This window comes from Anabas testudineus, chromosome 7 (genome assembly GCF_900324465.2).
Source record: "Anabas testudineus chromosome 7, fAnaTes1.2, whole genome shotgun sequence".
NCBI lineage: Eukaryota > Metazoa > Chordata > Actinopteri > Anabantiformes > Anabantidae > Anabas > Anabas testudineus.
Genome location: NC_046616.1, coordinates 15977571 through 16000397, shown reverse-complemented (window position 1 = coordinate 16000397; position 22827 = coordinate 15977571). Strand labels below are relative to the sequence as shown.

General features: G+C 41.0%; 1 protein-coding gene across 3 annotated transcripts in view; it reads left to right on the top strand.

Annotated features, from left to right (window-relative positions):
- LOC113167561 (transcription factor mef2A) overlaps positions 1–22827 on the top strand; it is a 35575-nt gene continuing 12748 nt past the window's right edge. Inside the window, exon 1 of one of the 3 annotated variants that reach the window (XM_026368289.1) lies at positions 1–311. The gene's annotated coding sequence lies outside the window, so the exon portion shown is untranslated. Of the gene's footprint in view, positions 312–650; positions 810–22827 lie in introns of those variants that run through there. The other 2 variants (XM_026368286.1, XM_026368287.1) reach the window with 2 other exon arrangements.

The window sequence follows — 22827 nt, the reverse complement described above, 5'->3', positions numbered from 1 at the left end:
GCAAAAGGCAGGAGGCGAGCCCCTCCGGTTGCGCGTCAGCATCCCCTCAAATAGGAATCCGCTGCTGTCACTTGTGCTCTACATACTGAGAGACGGACGGCTGTGGCCCTGAAACGGCACCGAAAGGCGAATTTCTATTTGGCATGCAGCTGTTTTTTTCTCATGTGATGTCAGAGGAGAAGAGTCAGGGGAGGCTGTGAGGAGGCTGCAAAGAATGAGAGTGAGGATCAAGGCGCGCTGTCCCAGGAGAACTCATCCGAAGAGCTGGCCGTGAGAGACCGGGATGCTCCTATAACGCACCTGGGGGGCGAGTGAGTACATTTATTTCGATGCGTGCTTCTTTCAATGTGGTTCCACTTTGGTGACATGTGGCCAGTTTCGGCTGATGCCTCAGTCGATCACATCTGAGCGATGCCCTACTCGATCCCAGCGGTCTGATCGATCACTCGCAGGTTTCTTACTAAAGTGCTGCAGAACCGGTTGCTCGACGATGTGTGAAAGTTGCCATGTTCCACTGATGCACTCCCCCCCCCCCCCCCCCCCGCGCACATCCCCCTAACTTAACGCTCGTCCGCTTGAAGTCGATCCCGTCCCTTTAAAGTTTTGATTGGAGAGAACATGTGTGGCTAATTAACGAAAGCCTTTTGTCAGGGGCTCATCATTAATGCGCTGACGGCCCGGAGGGCGTGGGTTTACAGTGTGTGATGATAAGAGAGAGGCATCAGGCCCGCTTGCACAGAGGGGTTGATTAATTATGAAGTCGGAACTGATGAACTCGTTGGCTGTTGGGCGCACAAGAGGAGGCACGGGTGAAGTACAATTTCACTTTAAGTCATTTTCACTATTGATCAGTGAGGCTGAGGGTGGTTCTGACTAAATGAACAGCACCTGGCTTGAATGAAGGCTGCCTGCCTTCAAATGGCGTGGCTGCTGGGTGGTCATGCGTCTTTGCCTCCTCTACTAGTCCGACTGTAAAGATTTTCTCACCTGTGATAAGCTGCGTAGTGAAATGTTGGCTGTGCTGCTGAATGTGTGGGTGTGAGTGGAACTTCTACAGCAGTCTCAGTGCATGTCGATGAATGAAATCCACTTACTATGCTGCAAGGGTTCCCATCTCCAGTGTGTGTGTGTGTGTGTGTGTGTGTGTGTGTATTTCACCTCATTACACTCATTGTGTTGACTTAAGCAGGAGGGTCACCCCTGAGGCCCGTTCTCTCGCCTTATTGAGGAGTGAATCCCTGAATTACACTGCACACACATTGATTGCAGGAGTTTAGGAGCCAACTGGGACGAGACATTTCAGCTGACATGTTAACATGACTGGTTTTTGTTTTTTTTTGTTTTTTTGACAGCGGCATCGTGTATCAATGCTATTTCCTGGTACAGATAAGTCAAAGCATTACACGACCACACGTGTGGTGGGGTTCCTTACTCACAATAATTCAATTTTGTTAAAAAGGTGCTTTCCAGCTTCAGTGATCCTCTATGTCTGGTTCAAATCCTGGGAAATTCAGTCCACAACCTCTCCACACACACTTTGTGTAGGAGCGCCTCTATTCTTGGTTGTTCTACAAGCTGATAAAAACCTTCTCTCTTACAGCCTGTGTGCTGCATTTCTCTCGAGGCATTCTGAATATTCTCCCTGTGTATGTATTAAACATCCAGCGTGTCGAACTGCAGGCACAGGGCCGAGCACTTAAAGGCAGAGTCAGCCTTCTGTGGATGGTGACAGAACAGTCAGATGGCCCCCAGGGCAGAGATGCACCCAAGGCGACAGGAGTGGAGCGCTCCTTCCTCCTCCCTCCTCTTTCATCCACCCTCCATCCCATCATCCCTTCACACTTCATCTCATAGAAATAAACACACTCTCTCAGGCTCACTTGTACACACCTGCACCGCGGCTTCTTCCCTTTCATCTCCCGCACATACACACATGCGTGGATGAAAAATCCCTTTCACAAACACACGTGCAGACATTTGACTGAGGAGTAATATTTACGCGTGGTCTTAAGCATCACTATACTTTCCTATACATCTTATTATATCTATAGTAAGCAGTATTCTACTGTAAACAACACCATCAGTAATAAACATATAGGCCTAATTAAATTTATAAAGATAAGATAGAGCGTTTTAAACTTTGTAGAGGTTGAATTTATAAAAAAACAAGCTAAACAAGCTCAAACTGAAATCAGGGCAGAGCCTTGAGGTGATGCCTTTGCATAGAAATTAGTGGAAAGATGCAAGTAGAAGTGAACAGACCCAGTAAAAAATAGAGAAACAGGAAGAAAAAAAAAGAGAAACTGGAGAAAAATAATATAAAGAACTCAAGTTTCTGTTATTTTCAGGGAGGTCAGCTGTTACAGTGGCTAAACAGTGGCTGCATAAAGTGGATTTGTATGAATAAAGCAAGGCATGGAAAATAATAGTATACTAGTGTGTGACTGACAATGTGTAGTTTGTGTAAAACAGAATACACACACTGTACACTGTGTCTGGGGGAAAATACAGCGTATGTTACTTACCTCTCTATGTATGACAGAGAGGTTTGATTGAAATGTAAATAGCATCAAACTCTGTGAAGAAGGGAGAGCAAATCAAACAAATTAAGGCTCTTGTGACCTTGTTGTTCTGACAAATCTAGATGAATTTCAAGTTGCTCTTAAATGCAGAGAAGCTTGATTTAAATTCTCCTTGAAGCCTAAACATTGCTAGTGAGCCCACTGTGTAATCTGCTATAGGCCAATCAGCAACTGAGAATTTAAACTTCCTGTTCAATCACTATGCCTTCCTTTTCTAATTTCTAATTTCTAAGTACCACCGCCACACACACACACACACACACACACTTTCTCACTCATTATCATTCTCAAACACACACACACACACAGTTAGTGATACACACACCATTATATAAATGCATGTTACGCTGTATTGTACATAGCAAATGTTCGGTCTCACTGACAATCACACATTTTCTCTTGTAAACAGTGTAATCATTCCTCATAAAAGTGACCATTCCCTCCATGTACATAGTGTGTAGAGGGTGTATGATGGTGTGTTTGTTATTACAATGTTCATGAAAGTGAGCAGAGAGCACAGTGCTTCACTGAGGAGCACTGAGGAGTTTGAAAATGTCAGTCACAGGTTGTTGCTTTTAGTTTGTGAGAGGTGTGAGTGAGCTTTACAGGTCACAGAATGAATGCTTTGTGAAACCTCAAAGAGTGTACGTATGTGCACATGCACGTGTGGGTTAGCTGTGTGCTAAGGATCGGGGGCGACGTGGATTGGCCAGTGGGCCAGACAGATGTGTCCTAACCTGGACTTGGGAGTGCGGAGCCTCAAACTGATCTGCCACCCATCATTAGTGCCATGGATCTGTGACCAAAGCGCTCAGTGCACCAAAACTCACTGTCTGCATAAAAGGCTTTCAATTATTAATGCTGTGTATAGGGCAATAAGAGGCATTGCAGGAAGGAAACAAGGAGATGGGCACAGAAAGAAAGAAAGAAAGGAAGACAATGAGTCAACAAGGGATGTCAGGCAGACATAAATAGAATAAATCAAAGAAGGAAAAGGCTTTTACATAGTTGTCTTATTTATTTATGTGTAATTCAAGAGTGAACTAAATGTTGACAGTAAGGCCCGTGTAATACCCAATTTAAACAACAAAACATCACCATGGCAACCAGGGATAAAGGAAATGATGGTGCAGCACATTAGTGATACTCTCACCTTAGACACGTACATAGAAACAAAGATGAGTAAGACTTTTATTTTTCACACTGCATCTCAAAATGCAATATGGTTGGGATTTATCACTCCATATATTTAGAAGACGTATAGAATATTATACAGAATACTCCTCATTAATACCCACGTTTCTGGGTCGTTTAGCATCCGCTGTCTCAGTGTGCATAAATACATGCCAGGCTAGAAACAGTATTGCAGTACCTTGCTTTGAGTATTGAGTACTACAGAGTAGAAGCACTGTAATTCATAACTATTGATTCATGCCTCAGCAGCACTATAGCATAATGTTCCTGTACACACATATATACAAGAGTAATCGCAATAAATAAATCAGCAAAAACAAAACCCAGTAACTTTGATAGATACACTGGTAAGCCCTCATTATGTCTAAAGTGATACAATCATGAAACAATATTCTTTATTTTGAACACTGCAGCTCCATTATTGCGTTTCCATAATGTAATCTGCTCCATCCTCTGCTCCCATTTCAACCAAATCCATCCTCAGCTGAAGCTCGTGACAGCGCTTGGTGTTTTATTAAGTAGAAATCTACATGAAGTCTTAGTCTACATTAGTTTTTTTGGAACAACAGACCCACTATAGAGAGCCCGCAGTAATAGAAAGCTGCAGTGTGTGCACTGCATTTGTTTCCGCAGGTCACAATGCATCCAACGTAGCAACTGGTTTGAAGCGTTTGAAAACATCTCTACGTCGCAGTGGCAAGTGAAGCTTGAAACCTTTACTCATTTAGCATTACGCTGCTCTTTGATTTATTAGCCTAGCCGGTAATGACTTGTAAAAATGTCTTTAGAAATAAGCAAGTGAGTGTGGCATTTCATCTGTTACAGGGCCATCTGTTCCCCGTTCCTCATAACTTCCCAGCAAGCGTACACGGCACTCACTAGTTTAAAAGCACAAAAACACATTGGGTAAAGCCCGACCGTTCAGTGTGGATCTCATGTCTAAAAAAGTAAAACTCCAAAAGGACATGGAGATGTTTGTGCAAGTGCAGAGTTACTATTTTAAGTATGTTCAGTCAATCAGATTTGACTTAGCGTGACCCTTTGCAGCACTGTGAATACTCTGCAGTATGACCTCAGCTTCATGCTGCTGGCTGTTGGACTTTTCCACTCAGCAGTCAGTGTTCAGCGCACCACTGTAGCCTTACAGCCACAGTTACAGCAGCATGCTGTGTATCCACATCTAAAAAAAGAGCAGACAGTTTTGTTTTTCATTCTTAAAGTTTGTCACTTATTGTGGGTGGAGAAGGGTTTATACCAACAACAGTTTAATGTGCGCAAACAGAGCAAGTCATCTGGGTCTCATTAGCGGGGATGGGATTGTCTTCGCTATTTTGTGCCCTGTGCAGCTAGATTGGCATGCTTTAACATAAAAACACCGCCTGCTCCGGCTTTAGAGAAGGGGAGAATGTTATATAACTACTGATTTAGTCTGAGCGTCATTTCAGTGACATCATGGCTACAGGTGTATTTCTTCAGAACTCAACACAGTGTGTATCATAGTACTAATCAATGAAATTACAGCATTTTAAAACAAGTTTTAATGCAGTGTAGTCTTCTCAATTAATGTGCCGCCACTGAATTTATCTTGTGTGGTGATAGACTGATTATGAAGTAATTCATGCATAATGACTGAGCAGAGTAGGTGAGCGGCATCTTATATGGATTTAATGCAGTGTTGTGTATGATGTCTGTGTTTATGCAAGCATGTATGGGAATGTCTGTGTTTGAATTCACACGTTGCGCATTTATATTTGTATGTTTTGCTCATCACAGCTACACAGTTACTGCACTTCTGTGAATATAAACTGTGTCACTCTTCCTGTTCCAGACACAGACAGCCAGCGCAAACATTGCGTGCGCTGCTGAGCGAGTTCACCTTTGCAACAGTAGCTGCTTATTGATTTCTCTGACAGTCACACAGGTGTTGCAGATGGAGGAACAGCGTCTGCACTCAAAGAGCAAGAGGACAACAGAGCGTTCATGCTGACTGGTGTGCTTATTTATTCATTAACAGGCGGTGTGCTCCTCAGCTTTGCCTCACAGGACCATTGTCACCCGTTTCACCTCCTGAGGTTTGAGGCAGCGGTGAATTTGGACACACACACACACACACACACACACACACAGTAGCATACACTCCACACTCATGCCTACCATGAATGAGTGAGACTACAGGGACAGTGAAAGCTGGAGGAAGAATGAAGGGTGGAGTCGAGGCCTCCAGGGACCATGGCGAGGCAGATCCTTTATTGATTAGTTTAGTAAGAGAATCCTCGGGCTTTTAGTGGTGCTGCTTAATAAGAGTGGCTTGTGGAAAGAGAGATCACATCAGCTGAACTCCACTCCAGAGGCTGCCTTCAGCTTTCAAGAACAGTTCACAGCAGAATCAAAACATAAGCAACCAAGCGCCAATCCATTTAGATTATGGTCATCAACTTTTAACATTTGGAAACATATCTTCACATGAGGACTAGCGTCAAACATTGTCGGCTTAACATTTTCTCTGTCAGGTCATTTAGGCTCTTCAGATTGTCGAAAGTGAAACAAAGGTCATAAACTTTTGTTTTTGCGCAACCAGGTGTGTGATCGCCCTAAATTGAAACCGAAGCAACCCAATCTACGTGTGTGTCTCACACATACACACACTACCTAGCAGGAGCACGCCTCGCGAGTGGATCTCCAGATCTTGCAGCGGCTTTGTGTGCTCGTTGCAGCATCGATGTTGTGGTTTGTGCGTTGACAAACTCTTTTTTTTTTTTTTTTTTTTGCTGCACGCACCATATCTGTCTATCTTAGCGTTAAGTCAAGAACCTGGCTTCAGAGAAACACTGAGCTATTTTAGGAAGCAGCACATTGTGTTAAGTGAGGAAGCGAAGTGACACAACTGGGGTTGAGATTTCATGGTGCCTGAAAACCTTGCAAATATCTTTATTTAGTACTTCGCTCCCCCGACACCTTGCAGATTGCACCTGCCTTCTATCAGATAATGGAGAACTACAGAGGCATGCAGCGCATCAAAGACTGAAACTGCACAACTACACACTGACAATTATTTTTTTTTATACTTTTTGTGTTATAAAATGACATTTATAGTCAGGAAGAGCGTTGTCTCTGTAGACCATTTTAGGTCACTCTTGTATACTTGATGCAAAAAAGATCTTTTTGTCCCCATTTTTAGATTATTCGATTTGAATGCTGTTCAACCAACATAACTTTGAAAAATGTTGAGCGTATGTAACTTTGTGTGGATATTGGTGAGAAGGGCTGGGATTATTTTGGGCTTTTTGATGATACAGTAATTTTATTATTTATGTATTCACCTCCACATGAAAGAGAGCTGAGGTCCCAGGTGGTCTCTGTCTTTTTCTCTCTCACACACTCCTTCTCTCTTGTTCATGCAAACACACACACACACACACACACACACACACACACACACACACACACACACACACACACACACACAAACCATATTTATTCAGCTATTAAGGATGACATTTGTAAATACCCACCTTTACTTTGAGCATTTTTTATTTGATAGGATTTATTTACAGCCATCCCGCCCCGGATGTGTCAGAATGAGGTGTTCCAGTGTAATCTGACATGTGTGTCTGTGCAGTTCATTGTGTTTGCACTTGTTTAATGAAAGCACCTGCTGGGTTTGTCCTCTTCATTCACCCATCTGATCGATAGCAAGCTGAGTCAGTCAGCATGGTAGCTGTCATGGAATCTTTGCTAACCCAATTACCAAATCGAGCACAAACAATTAGCAGAACCTCTGCACTATATTAACCTGATTCTCACAGTCACACACATACATCTTACTGGGATCAAACATGAGGTCAAACAGGTCAAACATCAAGTGAAATAACTGATACCATCTGCCTCTTTCATACTGTGCAGTACAATGCCTTCAAAATACTAATGTGATGTAATTGTGCCCTTTGTTTTACTTGTTGCATTCATTGAAATGTCTGAGAAAACTCTCATCACTAAAATAACAATATGCTTAGCACAGCTAAGTAAATAACTAACTTTTAAAAAAAAAAGTCATACATAAGGTTTCTGGGTCAGGTCTGAACTACAAAATGATCTGTATAAAAAGTAATTACAATTCATTAAAATCTTGCAAAATATACTACACTATATTTACCACAGATCATATCCTCTGCCCCTAGATGTTTAATAAAAAGTGATCTAAGGTCTAAGGAGAAATAATCAAAGCAGGAAAAGTTAACGTACTGAAGTAAAAAATATTAAATAAATAAATATTGAAACCCAATGTGGGTGCACACAAAAATATATAGGGAATATTTAGATAAATACTCTTTAATCAGTATTTAATTTCTACAGTAGAAAATTTTGATTATCCTATCAAACAGAAAAGCAGACGTTGTACTTCAGGTGAATAATCACCCCTCACCCTGATTATAATCTTGATTATGTCACAAATAACAGTTACAGAATGAGCATGCAACAAAAGTGTAGAAGTGACTATTAAAAGGGTAACAATGTGCCTATTTTAGTTTAAACCATGGTCAAAACTCAAATCGTGAGCATTATGTAATCTCCCAGTTAGTTGCATAAATGTCTAAATACACAACCACTGGGAACAGTAAATATTAAGCATAATCCTAACAATAAATAAAAATATACCAGCTATGTAACAGTATCAAACTGATAAACAAGACCCATCTAAAATGTAGCTCCAGATATACATGTTTGAAGTAATAAAAAAATAAAGAGAAAGAGAAATCATCATTTAAGCCCCTGGGTTCTAGGTTATCTTGTGAACTACGCTGGATAGCGTCAAAATGCTCCTGCCTGTGTTTTTACATGTTTAATGCCTACAAGTCATTTGATGAGTCTGGGATGTTATAAAGGGTAAAAAAAAAGAGAACAAAAAGATAACTGAAGAAAACAGTCATCGAATTAATTATGCATATAAAACTTAGTGTCAGCCGTAATTGAATTTAATATACACTACCCGTCTACATGGCTTCTCCTTCACTGGTTGTGATGGTGACAGAGACGCTGTATCCAAACTCTAACATTTAACATCATTCAGTCTGCTGAATGACATATACTAATGATATGCTGCTAATTAATATAAGTCATACACTTTAAAAAATGTCCCTGCAGCAGCAGGTGTTTTACCTAGGTCATATTAGTCATCTGTGACTTTTCTACTGTGTCAAAGGCTGTGAGTAGTGTAATGGATGAGCAGGCATAGTAAGTTGGCAGTGGCTCTGCTTGAGAGGAGGTGTAAGGTAGGTGGCCTTGGACATGAAGTGTAATGAAAGGCAGCATGACTCACCTAGAGAGGAGCCTGCACACTCCATTGAGAAGCAACCCACAAAGCTCGCTCTCCTGTCTCCTCTCCATCTGTGGTGCTGTGTAGGATAGTCAGAGAGAGGGGGAGTGATGGCAAACATGCATGTAGGTTAACATTTCAGAATTCACCAGGGGTAATGGTTTTTCTATAAGCTGCCATTGTTGAGGCTGACCTGGCCTGTAAGACTGAATCAAATCGATGGCTTCTCCGTCTGAGGCTGGGAGGAGCGGTGCAGCTTCTCTCTGTCTGCTCAGCCACGATAACACTGCTCAATGGGCACTAACCACCTTTGTAAATGGAAATGGAATATCCAGGGAAAATCAGACACAGTCATCTGGATGGTACTTAGTACTGGGCCGTAAATGGGAGATGCTAGAGTGACGGTTGAAGGGTGTGTCTGTCTATAGCTTTGTTGTGTCAGAGCTTCGCTTTTACACAGCATTAGGGGTACGTGTTGTACTTTCCTCAAGATTTGCAAACACAAATAGACACAGAAACTGTGTTGCATACTGAGGGTTGTAAGACTGGTTGCAAGCTTGCAAGTGCAGAGAGTGACTCACCTAAAACCATGGGGGTGTGTGCTACAGGCAGTATGCTAACTTACAGTATACAGTCATCACACTGTCATTCAGTTCATTCTCCCAGTGTCTCTTCCTCTCTGTCCCCACATCTTTACTTCCCACCTCTCCCTCTGTCCTTCATTAGCTTCCAAACATGTTTGCACACCCAGGGGTGGATTCCTGAATTGCTGACATAGAAAACAAATGATCAGATTGAGCACCAGCTCAATCCTGCAAAGCCCCCCGGGAATGATTTAAAATAAATCATAGATTCTGCCTGCCCTAAAGATTAAAGTGGAAGAGGTTTGTGTGTGACTGCATGTGTGACAGTGTGATCTGTCTAAGGGAGACAGCTAGGTCTGCCTGTATGAGTGTATCCTTGTGTTTCTGTGACTTGCCTGCATGCACACAGTGTCTGTGTGAACTGTAAACCAGATGAAAAGAGCCACTGGGTGGGTGTGCTGTGGTAAATGGTTGCATGGAAGTGTCGACATGTGTAACTGCTCCAATTGGCTCTCAGGAGTTGTCCTCAGGGAAATAAAGGCAGCAGCACAAGTAGAGATAGGCTGCCACTGGCAAAGGGGTACATGTACTGTATGTGTCTACATGTGCACATTTTCACTTGTTTTAAGCCAAAGACTGTCATAAAACACACACATGTGTATTTGTATGCCTGTGTCAGTACATGTGCATGTAATTGGGTTTGCATTGTTGTTATATTTAAATAATTTGTGTGTGAAGACTCGGTTTGGTCATGTACATGTGCATATGTTTAAGGAATGTGTGTGTTTAAAGGCTATGTATGTGCAGTGTGTTTGCTTAGGCCTTCCCAGTACCCCATATGGTGTCAGGGGTGATCAATGTGCTCTAGGGGCAGCACACAGCAGCTGCTTCTGGACCCATGGCAGCATGCACACTGTGTAATGGCCTTTACAGTCAACTGCGTACAATACACAAATGTGTATTTTGCAGGTTTGAATCACCACCTCATTGGCCTCATACTTGATCTCTCTCCTGATACTGATATTTTCAGTTTGGCCCATTTCGAGTGGCAGCATATGATATATAGTGTGTGTGGAAAGTTTAACTTTACAATGTAAAATGTGTTTTGGTTTTAGACAGCAGGAGAAAGACTGTACAAGTTGCTTAAAATGCTCTCCTGTTAAGAGAGGTTGAATTCCACAGTAGCTGAGTTTCAGTTTTGCTGGTAATTCAAAAAGTCTTTTTCTTTGTAACCGTTTATTGAGCTAGAGAGGATTGGAAGGTGCACAGTTGGGCGCAGAGAGAAGATAAGGAAACTAATTCCTTCCCTCTTCTCTCCGTGCTCTTTGATCCTCACCTCCCGCTTCATATCGCTTTGATTGCCATGTTTATGACAGCTCCTTTTCCTTTTCACCTCTTGCCTCTCTCCTCTCCTACTGTTCTGTTGGAGGTCTGCTCGCACATGCGTGCACACTCAGGTGCTCACAAAGACACGCACACACAGAAAACACACCCGCCCCCTTCCTTAAAGAGGTAAAGTGAGTGCACCAGCATCCACAATGAATAATTGAGTTATCTGGCTCCGTGCAGAAATAGCAATCTCCCCACACAAGTGTGAAAACATCACTCGCCACTGGAGACCTGAAGGAACTAGCACTGCCGTGTGGGTCTACACGTGTGTGGGTGTGTGTGTTTGTGGGTGTGTGTGTTGTCTTGATTTGTGTTTTCTGAACATTTCAAACAGGTGTAATGCTGAAATCATCAGATGTTGCACTTTAGTACAAACTGAGTACTTGCAGCTTATTGTGAGAAAGCCCTTGGAAAAGGAAAAATCTTACATTTTGTTTATTAAATTCACAAATCTTGGCAGCCTTGAGTTGAGTGATAACGATCTCTGTGGGATGACAAAGATGTTTCGAGAGAGCATGTAACTCTGCTTTTGAGTCCATGTGCAAGAGAAATGTATCGTTTTTTGATCACAAAACACACACCATGAAGCAGGGTCGATCTTTGTTCATGACGTAAATTCTAATGCAACACAGCATAGTAGCCCTGTAATAAATTCTACTTTTGGGAGACTTATATTGTACTTTTAGACATCGTAATAATGGGATTAATTTAATTTTGTGCACATAATTTGCTGTATGGTATTATTGAATGGTGCTTGTAGTATTCATACATTTTTATTTTGTATTATTTATATTTTAGCATTTTATGTGAATTATATTAAAATAAATTGACAATGCCTCATAAAGACTGAGACTTATTTTACAACCCAGTTTGTTAGTAATGACAGCACCACTGAACATTATTGTAGTTGTTGAAATTCTCATAACTAGTGTTACTTGTAGATCTTAAACATTTCGTCTGTCTCTGTGAGGACTAACCGGATGTAAATCAGTAATGAGGTCTTGCATATACTCTCCATGTGGGCAACTCCCTGGAGCCTTCTGAGGCAATCTGAATGGTGACATGACAACGCTGAGGGAGCAGAATCGCAGCAAGCTGACAAATAAGGCCAAATCTGACAGGCGAATCCTCAGAGCAGCTCCATCGTTTGACAGATACTTCAGCAGAGGAGCGTGAGCCAACGCCCTTCACAGCAGCAGTATTCATTTATGCTATTTCATAACACTACAGTAGAAATTATCACATAGAAGCAAGGCTGCATGAAGTAATGAACTGTGTCACACAATACGGTACAGTACTGGAGCATGGCAAGGTTGATGGTGAGGTTAGTGGGTGTCCACAGCTAAAGGTAGCCTGTATGGTCCTCTGTTGAACAGATGCAACCAGCTGTTTAGTCTAAAAGCTCAGAGCTCCGTTATGGGGCGACAGCAGCAGATTAAACAGCAATCCTACTGATCCAGCCCACACATTTAGCCACCCCCCTCCCCCTCCCCCTCAGACACACGCACATATCCATCGTGGTGAAGAGGTGCTGCTACGAGTGACCACTTTATTGTGTGCTGGGTTGTGACGTTCCACAGATCTGCTCTGTACATGCAGCCAGGTAACAAACCTGGACGAGACAGAGGCTGAATGCGTGGGGTTAAATCTGGGACAGGCTGTCCCATCATGGACAGCTTCACCAGTTGCCAACGTGGATGTGGTTGACTGGATGGGATGCTGAGATGATCCTGACATTATGAAGGTACTCGAGCCAGTAACAAATGAGTGTGCAGTGAATCAAAATGGTAGTTCCCAGCATCACCATGCAGTTAGAAAAGTGCTCGCCTGTGTTTGACAGTGAGTGTTTGCTCTGGCATTCACATTGCCACTGAGATTTAGCAACAGCACACATTTCGCTTTCAGGCTAAATAAAGTGAGCTTCGGGCCTGTGGTCTTTGCTCCCTCTGTGTTTTTGACAGGGTTAAGAGCCTTTAGTGTGGAAATCATCATTAATCTGTTCTGCACAGACAAGTCAGACCCAGAGCTGGGAATATCAAAACATGTAGGGAGAAGTCTCCCAGGATCATTTGAAATCCTGTTTGGATGTTTCACTACATTGCAGCGGAGGGTATAGCCATTCCTGCTCCTGCTTTTCTGCATCTGTCTCTCTCATTCTTTTGTTCTCTCTCTCCTTTCTCTTTTTCTGTGTTTTTTCTTGTTCTGACGTTCTTGCTGCGACTTCTTTCTCTCTAGTCTGCCTGTCTCTCTCTCTTGCTTCTCCTCTTTTTGGTGCTAGCTGGGGGATAGGGAGGGTTCCTCCAAATTGGCACACAGATGAATAATGCATCTAAAGAAAAAGCTGAGAGCTGGGGTTGGATATATCTGTCTGTCAGACTCTTTCTCTGTATTACAGTTATGCAGGGAGTTGGGCTGATACTTCAGATGAGAAAAAACATGTGCAAAAAACATCTTTACCCAGCTTCCCATTTACTTCTCCCGCTGTCAGTAACTCTTTTAATGGCAGTAAATGTGTGCATGCATGGTCACAAATCGCTATGGGTAACATGCTTGAAAACTGATATATAGGAAGTTTTTTGATAAGGCTTCTAGCTTTTTTATAAACAACACATCCATAATGCATGTGTAGGATGCTGATTTCATTTGATTTTTTTTTTTGTCGCTGCATGCATGAGTTGTGTGTGTGTACATTTCTTGCCTTTCCCGAATTGCGGTGCTAAAAAGCAAACTACACTCCTGAGCCTAAGCTCACAGTAGCACCATCATTAAAGTAATGAGCAGGAAGTTAGCATTGAAGTCAACCATATACAGAGAGATAGAGAGAGCGGGAGAGAGAGAGAGAGAGAGAGAGAGAGAGAGAGAGATCCCCAATCCCACAAGGATAAATCTTAAATCCTGAATGTTGCTTCTGACTCATTCTGGTTAATTAAGTTGAGTCAAGTGAGAGGAAAATGGGGTCTTGCCTTGCCTGAGTCTGTGGGATCAGCACTCTGCTGTATTTGCATGAAGTCTCTCTCTGGAACTGTCCTCTGTACACTCAGAAAGCAGAGATAGAACAATTTGTATCCAGAGTATTTCTCCTATTTTTATTAGCTTGACCCGTGCAGCTGCTTTATTCACACGTGCCCTCAGGTTTTTTTTTTAAATTTATATACACACATGAATAAATGCTCTAATTCAGCTTTGGATTTCAGGGTATGCACACTAACAGAGTTTTCTTTATCACACTTTATCATTCAGCCCCCATTTGTTTTAGATGCTATTTGCACATTTTGCACTCAGTGGTAAAACACACACACACACACACACACACACATATCCAACCCGAAACTTAGAGAAACAAAGAAATGTTCTGAGCAACCTTTGGGATTTTCTTTGTTGTTTGATGGTGGAAATATTTCGCCATGCGACACAGGATGAGGCAAACAAGTAAAATGTCAAAATCCTGTGTTACTCTAAAAATAAAACTACACAAGGGTTGCCATTTGAGCACATCATAGGCACACGATTGGGTGTGGAACAGATAAAACAAACAGTTCTTTATACCCAACAGCAACCGGAGTGGAGCTTCCAACTGTCCTCTTCTGAGAATAGAAGAGAGTGGATTTTACAAATGTTTATGTACACTACCCGTCCAAAAAATAGTCACCACCTGGATGTAAGTAAGCAAATAGGTAAGAGCCTCCTATTGGATAATTACTGAATGGATGATTATGTTTCAGTTGCCAACAAGTTATTTAACCCTAACTGATATAGTCAGTAAATTCTCATTTCAACTATGTAAGAAGACACATCCTGTCGTGGAAAATATATTAATCTGTTTCAGAAGGGTCAAATTATTGTCAGGCATCAAGCAAAGAAACCATCTAAGGAGATTGTTAAACTACTAAAACTAGGTTAAGAACTGTCCAATAGTAAAAGGTCATGTGGTCTGAGGACTCCAGATTTACCCTGTTCCAGTGTGATGGGCACATCAGAGTAACTAGGAAGTGATGCACCCATCATGCCTAGTGCCTACTGTAAAAGTCTGTGGGGGCAGTGCTATGATCTGGGGTTGCTGCAGTTGGTCAGTTCTAGGTTCAGTAATGTAATGTGCCCAAAGAATGTGGTCAGCTGAATATACTGAATGACCAGGTTATTCCATCAAGTGGTTCAGGAAGCGAAACACATAATTTTCACACATGGATTCGGCACCACAGAGTCCAGATCTTAACCCCATTGAGAGTCTTTAGGATGTGCTGGAGAAGACTTTGTGGAGTGGTACAACTCCCCCATCATCAATACAAGATCTTGGCGATAAATGAATGCAACTCTGGAATAAATTTTGTGACATCGCAGAAGTCAAAACGAAACGATGCCACATAGACTGCGTGCTGTAATCAAAGCTAAAGGTGGTCCAACAAAATATTAGAATGTGATTTTTTTTTTTTTTTTTTTGGCAGGCAGTGTATTTAAAATGTTGTACAAAGTCCCTGCAAGATTATAATTTTTTTTCACTACCTGTAGTCATGACAGACGAACAAAATGGATATTTTAATCACATTATAGAGGATCACGATCACTGATCAAAGTGCAGCCGTAACAACTGTAACATTCATTATTTATTTCTATCATACTTTAATGAGGTTGATAAAAGAAAAAAAAATAAGGACACAAAGTTCTTATTTGAAACTGACATCTGCAGCACATTATGTAAAGAAAAAAAGCAAAAAGATTAATATTTAGTAGCATCATGCCAGCACTGCAAATCCTTTCTTGATCACAAAATAGATTGAATTTGCAGTAGTTTAATAATTATAATGATAAGTTATTTCCTAACACGGCTCTGCCAATTTCTCTAGCAATTTATACTCATACAGGAGTAAATTTATGGACTATTTATAACAGGTTTTGGATCAGACAATGAGGACTATTTATGGGATTTGTTAAAAATAAAACACAGAACATCAATGCCCTTAACCGTTAATCTATCAGCAAAAAGAGGTTTTATGTAAATCTATTTTTTTAACACTCTTGTTTAACCCAATACTTTACACTTACTACTCTCGCTTGAATCCTCTCATTAAGAGGATGATTATAGAAGCTGTGAGCAGACTTCAAATAAGATTTGTTCTTGCTTATGAGTTTAGGTTGTAAGTCCAGGACAAACAGCTCAGCAGGTTATGATCACTTAATGTGTTACATGACTGCTTGTAACAGGTCACTCTGGGATAGGTACAAAATTGCAAAGTGAATTTCCAAGTGCCGGTATTTGGTCTTAGTCCTCACAGGGTGTGTGTGAGGCTTAGAGATAGGAATTGCAGCTGATGGCAAAAATGTCACAGGGTTAAGCTGTAACCTCCCCTCCCACCAGTGCTTCCCACTGTCTCTCTGCCTCCCTCTCTCTCCCTTTTTTCTTCTCTGTCTCCCCATCACTTCGTGTTGTCATGCACAGTACAGCGGTGTCCCGCGGGGCTGGAGATTGCCATGGACATGATGTGATTTCTCATCTCCTCTGAGCTGTAATGTGCTGTAGTCCGGGCCTCTGATGAACTTGTCTCACAATGTTTGGAAGACATGATGTCCTCTACACTCCCCTACTCCCTTCCATATTCACCATTTTTCTTCTGGCCATCGCAGATGTGAAGCATATAGAGGACAGTTTGCTTGATCAGTTGATATAAGTTACAGTTTGGTGCTGAAGAGATGATCTAATTGAAAATATTTCATAGTGTCTGATAAGGATTGTTAGCCTGTAACTTTATGTCTTTGTTGTTTAAACTTTGTTAAAGTAATTTCATTCTTATATTGAGCGAGAGCAGTGCTTTACACTTCCTCATACACACATATACAGCAATTTTCACATCTCTGGGGTTTACTCCATTGTTGCTCTTGATAATAATCACTTAGTTGGATTTGTCCTAATGTGATGACACAGAGTGAAAGCTGCGCTACACAGGGACATATCGGCCTTGTGAATCTCAGGCTACAATTAGGAAAATTGCATGGGTGCTGGCCTTGTTAATCCAGTGTTGAGTGGGAAAAGAGGCTTTTTGGGGGAGTCCTTATGTGGGAAGTACAGTCAGCCTCGGCCGGAGACACACAAAGGCCAGAGAGCAATAGAAGGAGTGAGCTGTTCTAAGGACGAGCACCAGATCATATAGGTCATGTACTGTATGTAGAAAGAATAAACAGTTACACTTGATATTTACTGTCATTAAGGAGCATCTTAAAAATGTTCTCAAATGTAGAGCTGGAAAAAATACTAGACTTGTTTCTTGGACACACATGATGAATATTATTATACAGCATTTTGAAAGGACAGGCTAAGGTTTAGTCTGAGGTCTAATGCATTGACCAACCATATACTAACAACACATAATAACTTAATACCAGTTCATCCAAATCATATAATCAATAATGCAAAGGAGATGAATCTAAGCTTGAGTAAGGAAATAACTTGGCATTGTTTTCAAAATGGATTAAAATATTTAGAATTCAAAAGTCTCAAATGACCTTAATTGTATTGGATTAATGTCAAATGTATTTTGGCACGTACAGTTACCTATCAACATAATCATGCTCAAGTGTTGGAGGGATTGAGGGAATGTAAATATTTAGTATCATTGTTGTTATGGAGCTACATAATAGTAGGCACAGTTAGCTACGAGCATTTTCAGTTTGCAATGTCACCATGGAAGCATAATTATCACTGGATTTCATAGATACAGAAGACAACTTTAAACAATGACGATTTCTTCCAAGACTTTTTATTTTCTATTTCTAAGGATATTTATGGAAGTTTATTCATGAGAGACATCAGTAATAAAGATAAACTCTACAAGGTTTCTGTTTATTATGCAGCCTCTGCAGTACAACTTTGGGAAGAAATGAAGTTCTGGCAGGGTGATTCTCTATGTGTTCCTGTTTTTCTCACATGAACAAAACTATTTTGTATATTGTCAGGACAGAACAACAAGCTTCTGAACCAGCCATGAATGAAGCTAGTATGCATGTTCCCTTTTCCCTTCTCAGCACCACTAAGTGGTCATTATAGGAAAAAACTGTAGCAGAGCTTAGCTCACTGAGGAATTCAACCTTATTGGAGTGTTTCGCTAATCTGGAGAAGGGCATGAGTTGAATTTCTGAAGTGAAGATGTACTATACTAGTGAGTGTAAATGAATACTCGGGAACTGTTATCTGTGTATAATACTAGTTGACAGAGTATTGGTTGAGAAATGCTGAATAATTCAAATCTCTATTTGTGAATAAGAAAGTCGTCACATTTTAAATGATAGAATCAACCAAAGAAATGCTGAGGTTCACCTCTGTAGACTACATTAGACCACATTTTCTGCATTAATTTGTCATAAAACGTGAAATTCTGATTTTAATGTCTTTATTAAGAACAACCATTAAAACCTCACAGTGCGAGTGAAAAATGTGTGTGAACCCTTTGAATAATGACTTCAAAAGAAAATTAGTTGGTAGGTGTGAGCTAGAGCTAATTCAAAACAAAAAACACTCAAACTTTTTGAGTTTGCTCCGCACAAGAAGAATCCGCTTATGTGAGCCATGCCTCACCAAAAGGAGCTTTCAGAGGATCTGTGATCAAGAATTGATGATTTACATAAAGCAGGAGAAAAGCAGTTGCTAATTCCAAGGGTTTGTGTTATTATTTTAGGCACATCATATTTGTTAATACGCTTGACTAAGATGAAGATCAGATCACATTTTATGACAAATTAATGCAGAAAACCATAACATTTCAAAAGGTTCTTGCCACTGTACACACAGTCTCCCTGTGCGCTGCACAGTTCAAGCTTTATACAGTATTTAGCTATGGTAGGTACTGAACTCAATGCTTCCTTTTCTTCTGCTCTTTCAGTAAAAGCTACCCCATCAAAGGAAGCTGAGCCAACTTCTCCTGTCGACTGAAAACATTTACAATCTACTTGTTGTGTTGTGTGTGTGAACTGTAAATCTAAATTTCATCCCTGAAACGTAATTGAAATCAGGTTATACTTATTTTTAAACCTTAAAAATTGACCCACTTTTTAAGCATTACTGCAATCCAAGATACCCCAGTAGGATATTTTCGCAGTCAAAAGCATTGTTTATGAACCAGTTTCTTGGTAATTAATTACTCATTTAAAAATCTAATTAAGCAGATGAGACACTAAAAGACTGCCATATGCACGTTATTTGAAGAAGAAAAACATAATTACTTAGCCACCTTTTTTTTTATTTAACCTACAGGTGAGGAGGTTGGACAGCACTGTGAATAAATATATATAGGCTACATTAAAGAAACTATACTAGATACAAAAAGGTGAAAATGAATTGGTGTCCTTTGAGCTGCAACAGCTCTGATTATCTCAAGATCTGTTTTAATTCCCTCAAAAAAACAGCTGATCTTTGAAAATAGTCTATTTTAAGCATAACTGGGAGTAGACACTATAATTAGCTTTTGTTGAGCAAACATTCCAAAATTAAGAGGTTGCAAAGTCTGTTGGACCCCCAGTGGTACACGTGAGGGTTAAACAGTATGTCGGTTTGATATTTCATTCATTTAAGGGGTTGGTTGCGCAATAAAAAGATTGTTGTTAGATTTTTAACTTGACACGTATGGCATTTTATGCTGCTGTATGTGTGCATGTTAGTTGTGTGCGGTGTGCGTCTGTGTGATCTCAGAGGCACACAGAGGAAACCTTCCACCCTGTGGTTGCACTGCACCGCTGCATCCTGCTCGCTGCTCTGCCAGCTCTGCTGCCTGCATCCGCCCTTCAACGTGTCTCTCCACACTGCTGTTTAACCCCATTATCACCATTATTACAATCAGTATCAGTAGCTGCACCTTCACCACCATCAACATCACTGGTATCTTTATTAAAATCATCACCAGCAGCAGGCAGCAGTGGGTCTATCGCCACTGTTGTCATCATTCTCTATTTACTGTTATTGCCAGTGTCATCACTTCACTCATAATGCTCTGAAATGAAGACAGATGTTAGAATAAACATTGTTGCGCCCTAATTGTGCGCTGTTGTTGCGTGTGCTGCAGGGGCGTCGTGCACAACGTCGTGCCTCTCCTCCTCCCGAGTCTCGTTCACCACTTGTGAGCTTCACATGCTGTTGAGGATGCTGTTAGACATGTGCTCCCATCTTGCTTTGTGTTCGCTGGCGGTTCAGAAACGCGCCCTTTGTATGTGTTTCTTGTCTGAATATTTCAGGAGGTGGGGGCTGACAAAATGCAGGCAGAAACAGACCGCTGATGACCTCCTTCTCATTGCCTCCTCCTCCTTTTTTCTCCCTCTCTGTGCCACCCCTCCCTCCCCTCCCTGCGCTCATCGCACATTCTCCCAGGCTTCCCCGCAATTTCTCTCACTGTCTTCATCTTCCTAGTCTCATCACTCTTTTCTCTCCTCCCTCCTCCATTTCTTATGACACCCTACCCTCAAACACTGTGTTTCCCTCTTTTTCTGTCTCCCCCTGTTTTCTTGCATCTTCTCTCCCAACTGCCTGTCCTTTGATCCCACTCATTTACCCCCGTGTCTCAACACCTTCGTCTTCCCCTTCCCCTGTTTTTCCTCCCTACACAGCGTTGTACTCTGTCTGCCTGCTCGTCTGTCTGTCTATTCCATAAAGGGCTATCTGAGGCCTCTGCTGTGCTAATTCATTTGCTGTGCTTCGCCTCACATATCTGCAGGGTCAGGCAGACAGACAGACAGAGAGAGAGAGAGAAGAGGAGGAGGAGACCAGATCTGGAGTAAGAGAGAGGGAGAGGGACCAAGAAAAGAGGACATTGGAAAAAAAAAAAAAAAAAAAAAAAACAAGAAGCAGTTTTATCTCCAAGAAACAGAAAGCTAGAGCCAGATCCTGTGGTGGTATATTCCAGAATTGCGCTCACAAACACACACACACACATATATATATATATATATATATATACAGGAGCTTGCCATGACCTCCTTCTACTCACTGCTTGCTTTGTCATTTGGATCCCTGATGTTCAGCTTTTTCTCTAATCTAATACTTTACCACATTGTTGCCATTGTCTCTGCAGGAAAAGGAATGCACAGCATATGTAGCTTATGCGTGTCTGTATTGTTCTGCCTCTAGAAAATGTGCCCAGCAGTAAGGGCAGGTATTGACAACTGCTTTAAATTCCAAATGTGTTGTGCTGATAAAACAGTAATTCCAAACATACTGTGAACGCGAAGACGAGCACACTCTCTGCTCAATTTAAATTTTAAATTCAGATTAACATTTTGAAGGCTATACAGCTCTTTGTACATTCAAACTAGTCTATGTATAACTATGCGCTGTACCACATAGGCGTAGAGGTGTGCCAGGTGTAACTAAACCAGCAAACAAAGCTTCGTGATTGATTCAATTCAGTTCAATAAAATACCATCATCAGGGTTAATAGACTGCGACCAAAATACTCAAAATGCTGTTTTATGGTCTGTCTGGCTGGGAAACCTCAGCTAACATAATCCAATAATTCATTTTAAACTGCATGCATATTGCTAAAATCTGAAGCTCAGGTTTCAGGTCCACCTTTAGCTTTGATTACGGCACTCATTCGCGATAAGCTTCTGCGATGTCACAACATTTATTCTCGTCCTTAAAAATGTTTCGGCAAGATCTTGTATTGATGATGAGAGAGTCTGAGCGCTGCACAAAGTCTTCTCCAGCACATCCCAAAGATTCTCTCTGGTCTCAGCAGTCTCTTTAGATGTTTTCTTTGCTTGATGCATGACAATAATTTGACCCTTCTTAAACAGATTAACATCTTTTCCACGACCGCAGGATGTGTCTTTTGACATAGTGGTTTAAGAAATGAGCAGCTACTGACTGTATCAGTTAGGGTTAAATAACCTGTTGGCAGCTGAAACATAATCATCCATGTAGTAATTATCCAGTGGGAGGCTCTTACCTATTTGCTTAGTTAAATCCAGATGGTTCATTTTTTGGACGGGCAGTGTGTAATAAAGCAACAAAGGATTTATAGATAAGTTGAGTTTATTGTTTGGTTTAAAACTTTTTTTTTAAGTTTTTGTTTACCATTGCTTTTCATAGGGCAGTGATGCAGATGTTTCCTAGCAACTGGTGTACACATTACCAAGTTTTTTAAGTGCAGCTGCATTTTGTAACTAACTACATGGTAGTTACATGGTAACTAACACTATTTTTATTATAATTTTATTTTTTATCACTACTACTATTAATAGAGGTACATATTATTAGAAAACAAAATATATTCAGAAGAATTCTTTCAAAGTATAATAAAATAATTTTATTATATTAGCCACTGCAAGAGAGGCCTTTAGTTCCCTAAAAGTTACTGTGGCATCGGAGACTACGTGTTGCTCTTGGTGTGACCTGCTTGACGGTCAACTGGTGGAATCCAAACCCTGATCCAGCCTGGTGATCAGCCACAACTCTTCTTCTAAGCTTTTCAGAAATCTCCTTTGTTTAAGCCATGACACACTTTTTCAAACCCGTGTTGCCTTTCATAGCGAAGACCCAGATATTTCTCCTTTAAACTTTTGCCAAAGCTAATATTTAAGATTTCGTTTCCCTTTATCTAGTTTCAGGACTTACATAAAAAGCTGATTGTGTATTAGTCATACAGTATTTGTGTTGCACTCTGCAATAATCTGCAACATTATTAACAGCAAAATTCCTCATTTATGACTAATTGTTCCTTTTACAGGGTTTAGCCTGTAAGAAGCAATGCTTTATTAGTGCTTGGTTAGTTTAAAGAAATAAGTCAAC